Below are 17,189 nucleotides of genomic sequence, written 5' to 3'. Positions count from 1 at the left end.
GCAGTGAGAGAGACTTTGCAGAAACAGCCCTTTTGCTTTTATTTATCAGTCAGTAGTCAAGTCACTTGACTTCAGGGGAATTTCTCACCCTGGTGCAGTGCTTGCTTGTCAAGGCAGGCAGGCCTTATGCGGCTGAAGCAATCCAGTTGTAAGCTGAAAGTTGCTCAGAATATTTTGATATTATGGTTATACAAAAAAGGGAGGTCATAACATAAGTCAGCGTGGAAAGTCTGATTTTTCAGAGCAATTCCCCTCCATCCGGACTGTGTCTGACGACAGAGGTTGCATAGCTTGTGTCACAGAGTGAGATTTGGCATTGGCCATTCAAGCTCTGCTGGCCACGTTTTTTATTTGCAAATAATTACAGGCAAGCAAGCAGAAGCCCCGTGCCACGGCCTGAGCACAGGCGGTAGCGGCTCCGAGGTGACGAGCTGGCCGAAGGGGCTCGCGTGGGGGGACTGATGGCTGGGTGGTGGCCAAGGGCCTCCTCGAGCAGTGATGGTTCATAACTTTAGGGAACCAAATAGCAGTCTGTAGCAGATAGTCTGACAGATGGCAATAAACACTCGGCACACTCGAGGCGCTAAGACTCGCAAACAAAAGCGACGTCCTAACCGCAAAGCCAGTGGCCCATCCAGTCAGTAGAATGAAGTTTGACCTTTTGAGCACAAGACGCAAACTTGATGTAACTTGAACTCAAATATAGAACGTTTGTATAAATATTCCAGCGTCTTTCTTCTTAGCCTTCTAAACAAAGCCGAACACTAGCTTCATAGTCTCAAATTTCAAAATACAGATCTGTGGGTTCTGCTTATTACTTGTTTCCGGTTTTATTTTTTTAGCCCACTCAGGGCACTCCAGTGCCAGACCCAGCAGCCCTGCACTACATTAGCCCTGGTGCCCGGTGGCTGTGCTGGGAAGGCCCTTAGGGGTCGGGGATGGAGGAGGTTCCCCACTGCGACGTGGCGGTGTTACAGGACATCCTTTCCCCCCTCAGCGGTGGCTCATGCCCCCCGCTGGTAAGCCAGCACTACAGCACACCAGGTGTGGGCTGAGCCCCTGGTGTGGGCTGGGGGCTGCCAGCTGCCCTCGGAAAGCCTGATGCTGGGTCTGTGGCCGGTTGTCTCAGACACATGCTCACAGCCTGTCGGTGGGAATTGGGGGTGTCCCCGCGGGGAGGGGGTGCTTTCCTGGGACTGTGCCCCATGCTGCTTTTCCTCTGGCCTCAGGCTGGAATAAATGGTAGCGTGAGTTCGAGACAGTCCTCAGGCCTGGGCCGGCTCTGAGGACAGGGCTGTGCAGATGTAGCCACCATGTAGCTGCCAGCTGGGCCAAGAGACGAGCGATTCCTGTCTCCCCGACATGCCTCCTCGTGTACTCACCACTCAAAGCCAAGAGGTGGTGGAAGGAACAGGTTTAGCCAGGGGCTGGCTTACTGTTGCCTCAGAGGCTGCCTCCCCCACCCTGGCACAGGGGCTTCGTGAGGGGGGCCTGGCCACCGCAGTGCCCAGCCCTGGCGTCTCCAGGACCTCCTTCCCTCGGCTCTGTCTTCCAGGTCTGGTCCTGATGTTCTGGGGAGCTTTTTATGATGCCCGTGAGGCCCTTTTTTTTTTTTAAGATTTATTTATTTATGCATGTAGAATTGGGGTACAGTCCATGAAAGGAAAAGGTGGAGAGGAGGGACGGACGCCATGAGTCTGTTGCCAAGTTCTGTGACCGGCCGCAAGAAAGGAAGGCAGGAGGCAGAAAGGCTGAGCAAGCAGAGTTTATTACTCCCGGGGACAGCAGCTGAGACGGAGCCCCTAGAGTGGGGTCCACAGCTACTGCCCTCTTAATAAGGGGAAGGGTCTCTTATATAGATTCTAAACTCAGATTCCCAAGGGGTGACTCATCGCTGTGTCCTTGATGTGAGGCACAGTTCGCTGTCACCTTCAGCTAGTCCCGTTCCGGATGCAAGGTCAGTTTATTGCCACCTTATCAGTCCTTGGATGCAAGGTCTTTACCACCCTAATTCAGTCCTTGTGAGTAAATCTTTAGTCACTCCCAACAGTCCAGAGGTGCAGAAGGGGTGAGAGGATTCACCAGAGACAGAGCGGGGAGCAGAACAGGCCGGCCGACTGAAACACTGCTGAGGGGAGCAGCGGGGAGACAGGAGAGGTCTGCCGCGCCTGTGGGTCAGTCCCTGGCGGGCATCGGACTCGTGCTGCAGCGGCTATGGCTCGCTGCCCAGAGCTGTGCTTTAACCCGCTGTGCCACCAGGGCGGGCACAGGCGCTGTTTTGACCTTGTTTTTTACTGTCTCCATCTTGGTCTCGGCTGGTCTTGCCTGGTTTTCTGGTTTTGTCAGCGAAAGGAATGAGCAGGCAGGGTGAGGATCTTGGGGTGGGGGTCGGGGGGTTACAGGCTGGTGACTGTGCCCTCGTGGGCCTCCTGTGCTCTTTCCTGAAGGCTAAGGGTGGGGCTCAATTCCTGGAGCTGCTTCCTGTGAATGGGGTGGGGGTGGGGGCTTCTCTAGCCGACTTGCGATAAGATTCAGGGTACACTACACCCTTCAGTTACAATTATTTGGAAGCTTTAATGTCTCCAGCCTTTTGGAGACCAAGAAAAGTAATTCGGGAGACAAGTCAAAGACCCAAAGGGTAGTTTATAACAGTGACTGCGGGGGTCGGGGGGGTTGATGCTTGTTCTAGGTCCCAGCGAGCCTTGCTTGGAGCTCAGTTCAGGCCTGTTTTCACTTGCTCAGGGTGGTGAATGAGCTGCCATCTGTGAGAGCCTCAAGGAGAAACGTTTAGATAAGTTTTTCCTGTGCTCCTTATGTTCTGATGAAAACAACTTAACTATTTCTCCTCTGTTGGGTCAGGGCTTAGTCTCTGTTTCTGGGTGTTCCGAGCATCCTCCAATACTGCCAGCAGATCTTGGGGTGCGCCCTTCTCACTCAGTCACCCTCCATGTCTTTTCATGCGCAGAAATAGCGCTTTCTCACTGTGCACACAGCTGGCTCATAAGCACATCTTTCATCCCCTGGAAATAGCTGTGCCCTGTGATGTTTTATTTCCCTGGAAAATGTTCCTTGGTGACAACATTTCTACTTCCCTGCTCTCTGACTGCCAACACTTCACCCCTCTTTTTATTTTTAAAAACCTGATGAATATTGGCTTATTTTAAATGATGTGCGTTATTAAAAAGCAGCTGGAGGGGAGAGTTAAGAGTCTACCTTCCTGCTGAGATATTTTCAAAGACTCCAAACCCACACCAGCTGCAGCAACATTTTGGGCTCAGGCAGGATTCACCCAGGCTATATTTCATCGACTTTAATATTGTAGCTTTTGCCAACCAACCAGATGCTCAACAAGGTGTTGACTTACTGTGAAATGCTTCGTGAGTCTTCTCTCAAGCAGAGCTTTTGCGCTGGAGGCCGGAGCCCCGGGCTGCTTTGCTCCCCAGGGAGAACAGGGCCCGTGGGAAGTGGTGGCTTTTCACAGTTTAACTGGAGGAGATACTGGAAGGATGGTGGTTGCACCATGCACCAGGGACCACGACGGCAGACAAGTCAGAGTCGGAGAAGAGGCGGAAAGACGACGTAACTGTCTGGTCCTCCTGCATGTCTGAAGATGAGCTCCGGAAGACCATCACTCAGCTTCATTGTGAACAGCGCTTGCGCCGATGTGTGCAAAAACTTTGCGGTGAGAACCGTTGTGCTCGTGACGCGACCCGGTGTGCGCTGAGCCTGGACCGAGTGCCGCTGTTTCTCCAGGCCCTGTGTGTGTTCGTCTCCACACCGAGCAGGACATGCTCTTAGCCTTGCCCCGTGCTACGGAAGATGGTCCAAGACCGAGTCATCTACTCACATCACACAGCAGATGGCAGCAGGGATTTGAAGCCTGCATTGGCTTTCTAGCCACCTTCGTCCTGCTGAGTTCGCCTGCCAGGCTGCAGCAGGGTTCACAGGCTCGTCTTTACCTGGGGGCAGCTCCCCAAGGGCACCGAGCAGGTGGGGTGTTTCTTGGCTGGGAAACATCCACCCCCAAACTCTCAAGCTACAGCCCTTGGCCAAGTCTGCTCTCCTGATGGGCCACTGGGGGTGCTGGTAACCCCACTGATTGTCTCCATTGCTGTCCAGGTCTGCTTTCCTTGCCTTGCCCCTTCCAAGAGCTTTCTCCTGCTGGGGTTCTCTAGCTCACCGACTGCCGTGGGATATAGTCCCGGGCCTGGGCTGGCCCTGGTCCCCGTGAGCTGGGCGGCCCGGGTGTCCTCTGCGGGCCTGGGTTCCCACCTGCATCTTCCCTGTCGCCTCTCCAGCCAGGCTGAGACATGGGCCGCTCCGGCAGTGACGTCAGGCGCCTGTGTACATCCTCATCTTCAAGGCCAGTGAGCAGGAGCCCCCTCCACGGCCCCCTGGAAGCAGTCATCTTCCCATCCATGAGGATGCCGTGCAGCAGGAGTCCAACTGTGCTTCTCTCGCCACTGTGTCCCCCACCCCACCCCCAACCACGGCACACAGGACTGGCACGGAGGAGATTTGGCACAGAAAACAATGGCCGGTAGGATGGGGTGGCGGGCCAGGTCTGGACTACCACCCCCACTCAGTGCGGGACACTGGCAAGTCCCTGCCCAGACGCAGCTTCCTCGGGCGCGGTGAGGACAGTGAGAGCCCCGGTGTCTGCAGCCAGCGCAGCCCTTACTGCCCCAGGGGAGACGGGCTCTGTGGGTGCAGAGTTGGCAGTGCTGGGCACCTCGATACATAGCAGTATTTGTGTTTCTTCGAGCCAGTGGTGTGACCCCCCCCCCACAGCACTCTCCAGCACCCCCTCGCTGTGGGTTGTTCAGGACTCTGCTTCCCCCAGGCAGTCTCCTTTGTCCTCGACTTTCTCACGCCTTGCCTCACCACCTGCTCTCCCCCTCCACCAGGAAGCTCTTCCCGCCCACGCACACCCAGCCCCAGGAATCTGCTCACCACCAGGAAATCAACAGCCTCTTACCTGTCCCGAGGAATAGGCCTGTGACCCCCACCCCAACCCCAGAGCATCCCCGAGGGCCCCGGGAGGCACCAGCACACACCCGTCCTGTTGCTTCGGCCCCTTGCTTATTTGCCACAGACTCTTGAGCTGGGAGGAAAATACTGAGCTCATAACTCTATAAGCTTGAAAAAGTTCTTTGCAGAGCGTGCACCATCTTCAAGTAGTAGAACTACTTGGCCACCACCAGTTACCGCTAGTAGTGCTGGGAGCACTGTGATGACTGGACACAGAGCCTCAGTGACAGTGAGGCAAAGAGTTCATTAGATCATCGGTGAGGCTTCAGACGCGGGGAGCAGACTCACAGATTGTTATCTGAGGGCTGCCCCAGCACACACGCTTGACTTCATTTACATAGGTAAGCAGGGTGAGCCACGGGGCCCTTCTGGCTCTCACCTGCTTTGACCCGACTCTCTGTTGAGGCTGTCTGTGCCCACAGGAAGCAGTGCAGGGCTTCGTCTGTTCCTTTCTAAAGAAGGCTGGCCCCGTTGTCAGACCATCTCTATCAGGCTCCTTGGTCACCCTCGGAGGGCAGAGGCAGGCTTCCCTGCAGGCAGCAGCTTCTGCAGTGCCGTTTCCGACTTCACGCCTGGGCGGTGCTTTGCGCTCCTTCCGCCAGACCCGGGAGCGCTGTGTTTCCCGAGCACTTTACCGTGTGTTCACACCTAGAAAGTAGGACAACCTGGCACAACACCCTGTTGCTCTCCTGTGCCCGGCTCTGTGCTTAGCACCTTGTGCTGCCTTGAATTTAGGTCTTTCCACCAGCCGCAGTTTGCAGATGCTCGGAGTGAGACTCGGAGCGGGTGAGGGTGAAGGCCACGCTCACACTGGTCCTTGGCGCACCACGTCAGACCTGGGCTCAGACCTGGGCTGCCCTGCCGCCCCGCGGGGGTGGTGCCACCTGCGGCCCAGGCGTGCATGTGCCATCGCCTCCTGGAGCATCTTGCTCTTTTTAAAACGCTGAGCGCAGACAGTGAGCCACACGGAGCGCTGCGTGTGATCAGCATCTGGGCCTGCGTGCGTGTGCACATGGACACACGTCACTTACTGAATTCTTTCCAGTAAAGCCAGTGAACTGCGTGTAACCAGTACGGAAGACAAGATGCCTTCGGGTGAGCAAGATTTAAAAGAAAGAAGCATTTGAGCATAACCCCACAGCTTTCTCACTGCACCACAGTGGGATAATTATTCCGGTACTCAGCCTTGTATTCCAGTAACCACATCCCTCCCGAGTGAGGAGTTAATCAAGCCTCCTGAAGATAAATGTCTCTCTGGCCGGCCGCGCCCCGGGCGCATTTGAAGTCAAAAGTCTCCGCATGCAGCTCTTAGAGCCGCTCACCGCCCCATTAGCCGAGGCCCTGCTGCGTGCACTCATCACCCCAGCCCCCCGCCGCCTGGCAGATGGTGGAGAGAATGGGCCTGGGGTGAGCTGGCGGGTCGGCTGCACCGTCAGCGGGAGCAGAGCCTGGCCCTGCCCTCCCGCTTCAGCCTCGCCCGGAGCACCGTGTCTCTGCTCCCCGTGAAGCAGAAAAGGCCGCCCGCAGGACCCACGGCTCGCTGCCTTCCCGGCCCTTTCTTCCCTGCTTGCGGCTGCTGCTGTCGTGGCAAGCCCGCGGTGCCTGTACGTCAGTCACTTGAAATGCAAGACCCCCTTCCCAAATGTCTCGGATGAGACTGGACCAGAGCTCCAGGTCAGGGGGGTCAGGCCCTGAGATGTCAGGTGTGCGCTGTCCTGGACCCTGATAGGCCCTGGAGGTGACATGGCCTCGTCTCCGAAGTGGCTTCTCTCCAACACACAGGTCTCCCGGGGAATGTGATCTGGGCCTGCTTTTGCCCAGCAGGCCCAGGGCCAGTTATGGAGGAGCTGCCAATTGCACACACGCCTGGTAGGACCTGGCCTGACAGCAGGGTCCTGCCCAGGGCTGCAGGAGGGAGGGTTCTGGACACACAAAGCCACGACTTTCATCACAGCAAAAGAGTAGTCTTGCTCTCAAAAGCTCTGCAAGGAAATCGAGAGGGGGTGGCCTGTTGGAAGGTTGGGGGCAGGGGCCAGGGAGGTTTCTGCAGCTGTGGGCCAGGCCTTCGCGCTCAGCCCTTGACGTGGACAGTCCTCCTCAGAGCCTGTTCGCTGGGCATGCCAACTGCAGAGGAACAGAGCTGCCTCTTCAAGAGTCCCTTTCACCAGAGAGGTGGGATGAGGCTTTTGAGGACTGACAGGCCCCTCCAGTCTTCAGCTGTTCATCTGCCTGCTGACCCCATACTGCACTCGCCCAGGCCACCGCCATAGCCCTTGGCAGGGATCGCGAGGCTCCAGGGCCAGTCTCCGCTCTCCCCCCAGCCCTGTTTCCTATGCAGGAGACCCGTGTTTCCAGCGAGGCCCTGAATCTCTCCAAAGGTGCTTTTGAGTTAATTGGACTGAATAGGTTTGAATTTATGCCGGTTGCCCCTGGGGTTCTCAGCCAGTTGCCGTTAAATGCAGCCACGGCCCTGATGTCTCCCTGGGGCTAGTGGACGTGTGGGGGCATGGTCCACCGCCCTGGGCTGTACCTGGCATCTCTGCCCCCTCAGGCCACTTTCCTTTCATTGTCGATAATGAAGAAGAAGTGCTCGGGGAAGAAGTGCTAGAGACAGCCCTTCCCTGCTGCGCTGGGTTTCTATGGCAACAGTTTCAAAAGTAGTGGATTTGCTTTTTCCTCTTAATTCTGTAATGTTCTCAGGCTTTGCAAAAACAGCCTTGTTTTCTTTGTCTCTGTGGGGGGACGTTCAAACAGGCATGTCTGGCTACCACAGAAGCTCCATCTCCACCTGCACCTACCACTTGATGCAGCAATTGAAGAGTGCAGCTCACAGCACCCAAGTCAACAGAATTGTTGCTGCTGAGAACTAGTTTTCATACCTGCTCTGTGTGAGTTGATCTGCTAGGCACTCGCGATTGAAAGAGAAATTAGTCTCAGTTCCTGTGGTTGAAGAGTTCACAGTCCCAGGGAAAATCGATGTGTATACAGCTCCCTGTAGTGCCATGGAATAGAATGTAACTTGATGCAGCGTGAGGACACAGCTCACTCGGGTGGGCTGTGACACTGTCACATAATGTGAACGCAGTTAACAGTGCAACTCGCCTAATGGAATGCTAGGACACAGCTCACGCCAGTGTACCCACCTAAGGTAGTCTTAGCACATAGCTAAATATAATGCAGCCTAACATGCTATAAAAATGTAATAGAATGTAAGGACACAGCTAAATAATGAAAGAACGTAATGTGAAGTCAGTGGTAGCTAATTGCAATGTAATTAACATGAACACCATGACACATGTCATGTAACACGGCGTAGTCCAGTGATATGAAGTAATGCATCATAATCAGTGTAGGTGATTGTAAGTGCTTGTAGGCTCCAGCTCCGTGCCCTGACTCGTTCACTCGCCGGCCAAGCCAGCTGCCTCTGCCACCTCCCAGCTTTGGCTCGCAGAGACTGCAGGCCAGGAGTCTGCAGTGGGGATTTCAGATCCTGCAGCCCGGCAGAGCTGCGTGAGCTCAGGGCAAAGACCGCACCTCTCTGGCCACCGCTCCCCAGGTGTGTGCTGCTCGGCAGGCAGCCTCCACGAGACGCCTGGAGCCCGGGGTTGGGGGTGCAGCTCTGGGAAATAACCTTCAGTCTTCAGCTGCAGGAGGCAAACCTGCACCCCGCCCCCGCTAGCCTCCTGGGGACAAGAAAAGGACTCCCTTCCTCCAGACACCACGGCAGGTGTGTCCCCTCGCCAGCAGCACCCATGCGTCGGCTCCGTGCACACGTCTCTGCCTCGGCACTGCCGCCCTGGCCGCGTGCAGTTATCCCGGGGCCGAGCCGGGCCTCAGTGCAGTTGCCCTGCGTCAGGGTCCCCGAGAGCTGGGCGTGACCCGTGAGCACAGGCAGTCTGAAGGAGGCTCTGGGACTTTGGGATAGCGAACCTCCTGCTGCCTTGGCATGACCCTCTGTGGGAAGGCAGGGGAGCGCCGTCTCCCTGGGTGGGCCCGTGAGAACCAGGCAGGTGTGGATGGATGTGAAGTGGGTGACGGGGCCGCCAGCCTGGCGGGTGCAGCCTCCTGCACTGGCCCAGGCCTGGCCTCTGACTGTGGCCTCCACAGTGATGTAGATGGACTTGAAGAGTGTTGATGATGCTGAGTGGGGTGCACGAGATGCTGCCTTTCATGGGACACAAATGAGGCTCCTTTCGAGAGGGCTGTCCGCCTCCACTTGGGGATCCCTTCTCCCCAGCTCGCACCTCACCAGCCTTTGACAGCCTGGAAGTTTAGACCCCTCATTAGGGCGAAGTCATCCAACTCGAGCTGGCTAGTGTTCTCTCCAGCACTTTCCAAAGGTCCCAGGGGAGGAAATTAACAGAGCACCATGTCATCCTGCTTCCACTTAAAACTCTGCCCGAGAGTTCTGCTGCCCAAGCAGGAGCCACCTTTGTTCTAAATGGGGTGGATTCACCAGCTCGTCTCCGTGACCTCAGCGTGGAAGCCACAGCCGTGCAGGAGCCCAGGCCCTGGCCGCGGGAGGGTCTGGCCGCGGGAGGCGCTCCATGTTCTCCGTGGACTCCGCGGTGCCCTCGCTCACCGAGCCTGGCTGCCAGGACCCCGCGCCCGCCACCTGGCGTGGCCTTGCCCTGCTCCCCGGAGTCCTTGGCGATGAAATGCAGCGTCTATAGACAAGCACGGTTTAGGGCCCGTCACCAAGGGACGCAGACGCTGAGTTTGAACTGGTGTGTAGCTCTCAAAGCTTCGTTGGCCTGAGCACACGTTTGCTCTCCTGTCACGCGAGCTGGTTGGTCTAGGTCTTTGGTGACCAGCAGAGCGTTCAAATACTGAAGTGTTTATACTGTTGAATATTTAAAATGAAGTAACTTGCCTAAGGTCAAAGCAGAAGTTCCAAGCCCCAGGTGGACTTAGGGACGCGGTGGTCAGGAGAACAAGCCAGGGGAACGCCGGGCACACTGACTCTGGCTAGCCAGATTCGCAGGGAGATGTAAAGATGGCAGCCGGAGGCCGAGCAGAAGCGGCCCCAAGGACCCATTCCTTCCAGCAGCCGCCACCCATCCTGGCTTCCCAGAGGCACCTGAGGCTGCACGCGCCACGCTGCGCCCCCTGGCGGGCTGCAGCCTCAAGCGCCTCTGCCGGGCCAGCTCTGTCCGCTTCCAGGCGTTGGGCAGCGCTGCTGTTGCATGGTGAAGACCCCTGTGGGCCGGTGAGTTCCCACTCGCTCACTTGACGAGCGGCTGGGCAGGTCTCACTGGGCATCGCCCACCTGGGTGTAAATTGAGAAACTGCAAATAAATTGACTCTTGGAAAGAAACGTGTGTGAAACATGAACCCACAACACGGGACGACCTCCCAAACCCTTCGTGTCCACTCTGCTGCCGGGGTGGTGAAAGGGTGATGCCAGCCTGGAGGTGCCTGGGGAGGGGTTGCACACCCTGCCGCCTGCCTCGCCCCGCTGTCTCGGTGCCCTGAACCCCTTTGTCTCCTCCCTTGGGGCCCACAGGGTCCCTGGCAGGTGGCCTGACACGGGGGTTGATGGCTGTATATTGGGGTGCTGCCTGCAGCTTGCAGGGATCAGGCCTTCATTCTGCTCACTGATGTGCTGAGGAGACTCAAGGTCCAGGCGGGTGCTGTCTGGCCAGTGTCCATCTCAAGTGTCCTTTGAATCAAATACCGGTTCCCCTGCAAGGCCCGCTAGCCTCCATGTCCCGAAGGACAACTTCTGAACCCAGACACAGAAACCTGGCGTCCTGACGCACTTCCTCAAAGTGAGCGTGCCCATGCCGTGGCCGCATCAGTGTCAGCCAGCGCCGCCCGCCCAGGCTTTCCTGGACTCTCCCGGGCAGCAAGCGCTGGCCCTGCCCACGCTGACCTTCACGGACATGTGGAGTCCCATCCTGGCCGCTGCTATCCGGCTGGGTAGTACTGTATCACGGGGCAGTGCTGCATGCTGTGGACACTGAGTTAGTTGTGTCTCTGGCCTTTGCCCACCAGATACCTGAATCCATCAAACGTGTCCCGAGATGTCACCCCGAGTCCCCTGGGGCGAGCCATTCCCACGTGTCCATGGTGTGCTCTGGTCAGGCCTGGCCTGGAGGCCCTGGCGGTGAGGCTGCCTGCAGTGCTCCCGTCCGCTGCCGGGCAGAGGTGTGGCTCCCACTGGGGCGACTGAAGGTGGCTGCCAGGGAGCTGGTGTGAGAGGTTCTGCACTCCCTGAGTCTACAGTCGGTGCGTGCAGCGGTTCCGCTTCCTCTCAGTGCCCACGTGGCCTCCACACTTCCTCACAGGGGCCACCCTAGGCCAAGTGTTCCGAACAGCCGGGGCCCCTCCAGCATCCCAGCGTCTGGAGGCCGGTGTCTTGCTGGCCTTCGTCACTTTTGGTCCCTGGACATCACCACGCTGCCCAGGGGCTCCCAGCCTTTGGCCAATCTACTGCCATGACCCAGCCTTCTCTTGATGGGGTGAGGGGAGGCTGTTAGCTAGCCTTGGAGGCAGCCTGCGGGGACCTCTCCACCTGCGGAACGGGTGAGAACCCCTGTCCTCAGCAGGAGGCGGGGGGCTGGCTGTGCTCTGAGGGGTTTCCAGGCAGCGGTCCCTTTCTTTGATGGTGTGGGCGTATCTGACCAAAGCAGCAGGATTCAGGGGCGAGATGCTGCAGCCTTCCCGTCCTCATCTCCCTGCCTGCCTGCCTCTCCCTCCCTCCTGCTTTTTTCCTCCCCAAATTCTGATAGCCACTCTCATTGAGTTGACATTTCCTAATTTCAGGGTCAGCTTCCCCTAGATCTGTCACTTAGAAGTATGCGGTTCACCTTCAGGTGACCAGAGATGTCCCCAGTGTCCATCTGGTACTGGCTGTACTTGCAGTCCACTGTGGAGAGACAGGCGTCTGCTGTATTCTAACTGCTCTTGTGGAGCGTGGCCCAGCACGTGGCCGGCACGCTCGGAGTGGAGCTGGGCGCGCCGCTGTGCCGTTGGGGACCCGTCCTGGATGATGTTCCGTTACTGAAACGGGGGTGTTGGTGGGCTCTGACCGTTGAGCACCATGCTGTGAGACTCTGGGCCTCCAAAGCATGGATGGTTGGGGTTCTAGACCCCGGCACCTCTCAGAAAGTGAATCTGGATGGAAAGGGGTGATTAAACCGTGGGCCTTCATCTGGTCCCACTGGTTCCATTTAGAAGGGGAAATTGATGTAGATGCTTAGAGAGAAGCCCCCGTAAAGAGGAGGAAGGAGGACCTCCCTCCCGGAGAACCCCACTCTGTGACCCAAGGTTCCCGAGCCCTGCACTCTGCCTGACATGCATGGTCATCTCGTGACATCTGGTGTTTGAGAGATCAGCTTGACGTGAGCACCCATTTTCCAGAAGGTAGACTCAAACCCACCTCCCCGATTAAGAAAGAGTGTGGGGTTCTGTAGGTCTGGGAGGCCAGGGTTGAGAAAAAGGCGTTCAGTTTTATTGATTAAAAAGTGGTTTTGAGGCAAAGAAATGTGGGTGTGGCTGAGGTTCATGGGTGGGTCACAGGGTGCCCCACTTGTGGGCTCCTCAGCGGTTCTTCCGTGTCGTCCAGCGTTCCCAGAGGTCACCTGTACAGGGTCTGCACCACAGCTGCTGGCCCCAGAAACTTTCCATTGTTGTTTTTTTTTTTTCCTAGCTGGAATCCTGGTTCAAACAGGAAGCGGGCCCAGAAGTGGTGCAGGCCAGGCCAGTGGCGTGCTGGGCCTGGAGCCAGTTCTGCTGATCCTCCAGGGACTCTGTGTCCACCCCTCCAGTTCTCGGGCCCACGGTGCCACCTCTCTCTGGCCAGAGGCCCAGGCTCTGCCAGCGAGGCGCACCGCTGGGACCCCAGGCCTCCTGTGAGTTTCCACAGCGGGAGGTGAGGCTCGGCCTCCCTCCCCCGGGTCTTGTTTGCTCCAGCCCTTGTCACAGGGCACCTTGTTCCTTTTGCAGCCACCATTCCTGGCTTTTCTAGGCTCTGGAGATCACAGATCCAGATGTGGAAACACAGGCCTGGTGTGGACGCATCTGCAGAGCTGCGCGTGGTGAGCAAGGCTCTGCCCGGCGCCTGCGCCCTGCGTGGTGGGTGGTGACGGCCACCCTATGCCACAGCCCCCAGCCTGGAGCCGCGGGTGTCAGGCGAGCGCGTCCATCCCTGCGGAGCCCAGGGGGCGGTTCACGCTCATCCGCACGGTACAGATGAGGAGTGTGGCCCAGAGAAGGCTAGCCACTTGCCCGCGTCACACAGCCAGGAAGGAACAGAGCCAGGGCAGCCGCAGGCCCCACTTCTCAGGCTGCAGAACCAGCCTGACCCACCCTCCCCGTCCCGCGGGCATGTCCCCTCCTGGCTTGAGACCAGAGTTCCCCTTCCAACCGGTTAATGTGGGGCCATTGTTAGGACGGCATGTTTGTCTCCACCGTTGAACTGTTGAGCTCTTCCGGGTCAGAGGCCGGGTGGCCCCCTCTGCCCCTAGTGTCTGTCCAGTGCTCCTGGCGCCCACTGGCCTTCAGCGTTTGTTGAGTGAATAACCAAGGGACGATGGACTCTCCATCTCTGCAGCCTTTGTGTCTGGAGCAGAGACCCGCAAGAATTAAATGACAAGGTTGGTTATCTTGATGGTGCTCATATGCTGGCTGGAGGCATCTCTGGAATTTTCCGATGAACTAGGTCACGCAGAGCGCCTGGGTCACAGATGCCAGGCTCTTGAAGAAGAACAGAAGGCCCTGACTTGTACAGATTTGGAAATTGCTATTTTTCAGACAGGTTGCATGAAGAGTTGCTATTCGGCAACTGAAAATCCAGGATACTCCGTTCCATTTGACTGTCAGATCATGTCTAGAGCAGTATAAGCACAGGCCTCCTGTGAGTTTCCACAGCGGGAGGTGAAGGCTGTGGAATGAATGTGTTGTGTCTGAAATTCAGCTCTCACTGAGGGCCCCATGTTTTCAGGAGTGTATCTGAGGGCCTCTCTGACCACCTTCCCAGACATTGCTCCCCTTCAGACTGCCTAGCACGACTCTGGCCGCCTCAGTTTCTGGCAAGGCTTCCGAGCCCTGGGCTGGACCTCGGCCATTCTCTGTGCTATTCCCAGTCACTGCGGCTCAGAACCCGGCTGTTTGGGTCCCTGGCTCCTCCATAGCTACAGTGGGGCCATGTCGATGTGCTTAGCCTGGTACAAACTTACCTCGAAAATCTGTAGCTCAGGAGCACCAAACTCTCCGTGTGGCTGAGCCGGGATGCCTCAGGCAAGCCAGGCCACGCTGGCCAGCCCGGGAGCAGGCTTGGTGGGGAGAGGGCATGGCCAGCAAGCCCGCTCCCCACAGCCCCCGCCCGGAGACACCCCTCCTCTCCTCCCCCTCCCTCCCTTGAAGGTGGTTGTTATTCAGGAAAGTGCCAGAAGAACCTCTAGTAACCTCGTAGTGGGATTTTCCGTTTGAAAGCCCACGTTGCTCTCCTCTCTGGAGAGGCCTGGCGCAGAGTGCCTGTGTAGCCGCCTCTGCAGGAGCAGGTGGGGTCTCCCCGAGGCCACCCTGCTGCAACTCTGCTGTGGGGGAGGGGCGGGCCCTGTGTGACCGCGGGAGCCTCTGTCTCTGCAGCAGCGCCTTGCTGGAAACGCTCCACATGGTGCCCAGCCACCCTGAAATCAAGGGCCAGGACCCCAAAATCAAGGGCCAGGACCCCAAGTACCGGGACCCTGTCCTGGCTCCAGAGAGCAGCTGGCAGGGGTGATAGAGTCTTGTGGGTGACGCTCCCCAGCATTGAAAGCATCATTCTCTCCAGTGGAGTTTTAAAAAGCCGACACGTTGGCTCCCCCTGGTGGCTCAGCGAGTTAAAGCACCACATTGTGAAGCTCTCTGAAGCTGCTACAGCTCAAGTTCAATCCCCATCCAGGGGTGACCCACGTGGCGCGGCAGACCTCTCCCGACCCGCCCGCTGCTCCCCTCAGCAGTGTCCTTCGTCTGTCTGCCTGTTCTGCTCCCCGCTGTCTCTGGTGAATCCGCTCACTGGCCCTGCACCTCTGGCCTGTACCCCAGTTCTGTAAGCATAAATAAATATTAAAAAAAAAAAAGCCGACATGTGATGCTGAGCAGAACGGGCCCTTCTACTCCCTCAGCCTGTTTGGTGGCCTTTCCCATGATAAAGTTGGGTCCTCTGGCCCACGCCCCCCTCCGCTGCCCGAGCTGGCTTCTCTTCCCGCCACATTCGCCCTTGACCTTCTGGCTCCCCCACAGCTCACAGCGCCGCTGCAGGCCTGTTGTGACTCTGCGTGCCGGCGCCTGAGCTGTGCACCGCTCCGGCAGGTGCTCCCTGGGCGGCAGTGCCCACGGTCTGGTGGTTTAGGGAGAAACCTGAGCCGAGCCTCTGCCGGGTCAACAACGGGCCTCCGTCACCCCGAGCCAAGCGCCAGCCTCCCCCAGGCCTGGGTGGAGCCCTGGACTCATACACTTACGGTGTGTGCGGGCACCCAGCTGTGGTGGCATGGTCCCCGTCAGGGCCCTTCCAGCTAACTGGCCTTTACTTGGCCATCCTGGTGTCCCCCCTTTCAGCGAGCCAGCAAGAGTTTTTCTGACTTTGATTGGATCATTTGTGACGGGAAAACGAGCGCTCCATTCTCCCCAACGCCACCCCACCATGTCTCCTGCTGGTGTCTAACTCTGCAAGAGGACATGTCTCTTGTTCTGCGTCTGGGCCACACTTTTCCCTGTTGTGGCCCTAGAGGTTGTACCCCAAGTCTGCTCTGAGCACCCACCCGTCCCAGGTGCCATTCTCAGCAACCTGTGAGCAGGTGTGAGCAGAGCCTGGTGGCCCAGAGCGCATCTCCAGAAGTGACTTACAGCAGACCAGAGCCGGCGGGAGGGTCTGCCGGGGCGGGGGGGGTCTGTGCAGGAACTGCTCGAGGCCTCTGTCTCCCCTGCTTCCGAGGTGAGGTAGCCGCCGCCGCCTCCGAACTGAGCCATCCCTGACCGGCTCTGCCTGACCGCCCGGTGCTGGGGTGAGCCTGGGCGCTTGCAGTTTTCTCTTTTGTGTCCAGACCAGCACTTTGAATTCAAGATCTGTCTCACAAAGCGGTGGACGCCAGGCTCTGAGCCAGCGGTCTCCAAAGGCCATGCTCTTCTGGTCAAGAGGTGCTTGGAAGCCACCCACTGTTGTCACGGGGGCATCACCCCCTTACAGAGGGCCTGTGAGATGCAGGGGGCCCACCTGTGGCACTGACGGGAGGAGCTCCCCACCTGCCCCCGTTTTTTCCTTCCTGCACTTGCCTTCAAGTGGAGTGGGGGCCCCTTGAGAGCTGGGGGCCTCAGCTTGCTCAGCTGGAGTTGGTTCCTAGTGAGTGCAAGCGGCCGTGCTCTGCTCCCAGCCTCCTGCAACCCACGCCTCCCTGACAGGACCCCAAAGCGGTAGTCCTTGCATTTCAAGGCCTCAGTGCAGTGCCTGACCGCAAGGGTGGGAGGAGCATAGAGTGGTGAGCACCCCTGCACCTTCAGACACACCCAGAGCTCAACCCTGATGCCACCGAAGGTTTGAGCCACGCCGTGACCTCTGCTCACCACACACAGTGGGACGGAGCGGTACTTGCAGCCACTAACTCAGTGACCTGCTGAGTCTGTCAGCACTTCTCGCACATTCCTTGGCCATAGCTGGGCCCCAGCTAGCAGCAGCATTCAGTGACGGTACCCTGAATGAAGACTGAGCACATTCTCATCCATTTGCGTCATTCTGAAAACATCAGAATGTATCAGGGGCCGGTCAGTGCCAGGGCCAGCATGGGACTCAGGGCACATGGCACATTCTGCCCTGTGGGGTCTGGGAGGGTCTGGGGGGCGGGAATTAGAGAGTCAGTCTTTGGGTAGCTTGCCCATGCTCCGGATAGTAGCTCAGAAATGCTCCTTCCAGTGCCTGGAAAGAAGGTTCCATAGATGGGGCTCTATCAGACAAGGAAAACGAGCAGGTGTGTACCCAGGTTTCTGAGCGGCAGCGCCCAGACCTCAGCAGGAAGGTGCTTATCAGCAAAGATAAAGGCTCCTGATTCTGCAGGCCCAGGACTGAGCGGCTGCCCAGGTGGGAACAGGATCGGGCAGCTGTGGAGGCAGCGTCTGGATGGGCGTCTTATCCAGGAGCCTGAACCCACAGGTTTCTGTCTCGCAGATGGTCAGGGAAA

General features: G+C 57.9%; 1 protein-coding gene across 1 annotated transcript in view; it reads left to right on the top strand.

Annotated features, from left to right (window-relative positions):
- LOC101627169 (chromosome unknown open reading frame, human C14orf132) overlaps positions 1-17,189 on the top strand; it is a 45,642-nt gene that overhangs the window by 21,939 nt on the left and 6,514 nt on the right. The gene's annotated exons all lie outside the window — the stretch shown is intronic.

This window comes from Condylura cristata, unplaced genomic scaffold (assembly GCF_000260355.1).
Source record: "Condylura cristata isolate star-nosed mole 26May11 unplaced genomic scaffold, ConCri1.0 scaffold00013, whole genome shotgun sequence".
In the NCBI taxonomy this organism is placed as follows: Eukaryota; Metazoa; Chordata; class Mammalia; order Eulipotyphla; family Talpidae; genus Condylura; species Condylura cristata.
This window is presented reverse-complemented; position numbering and strand designations above follow the sequence as displayed.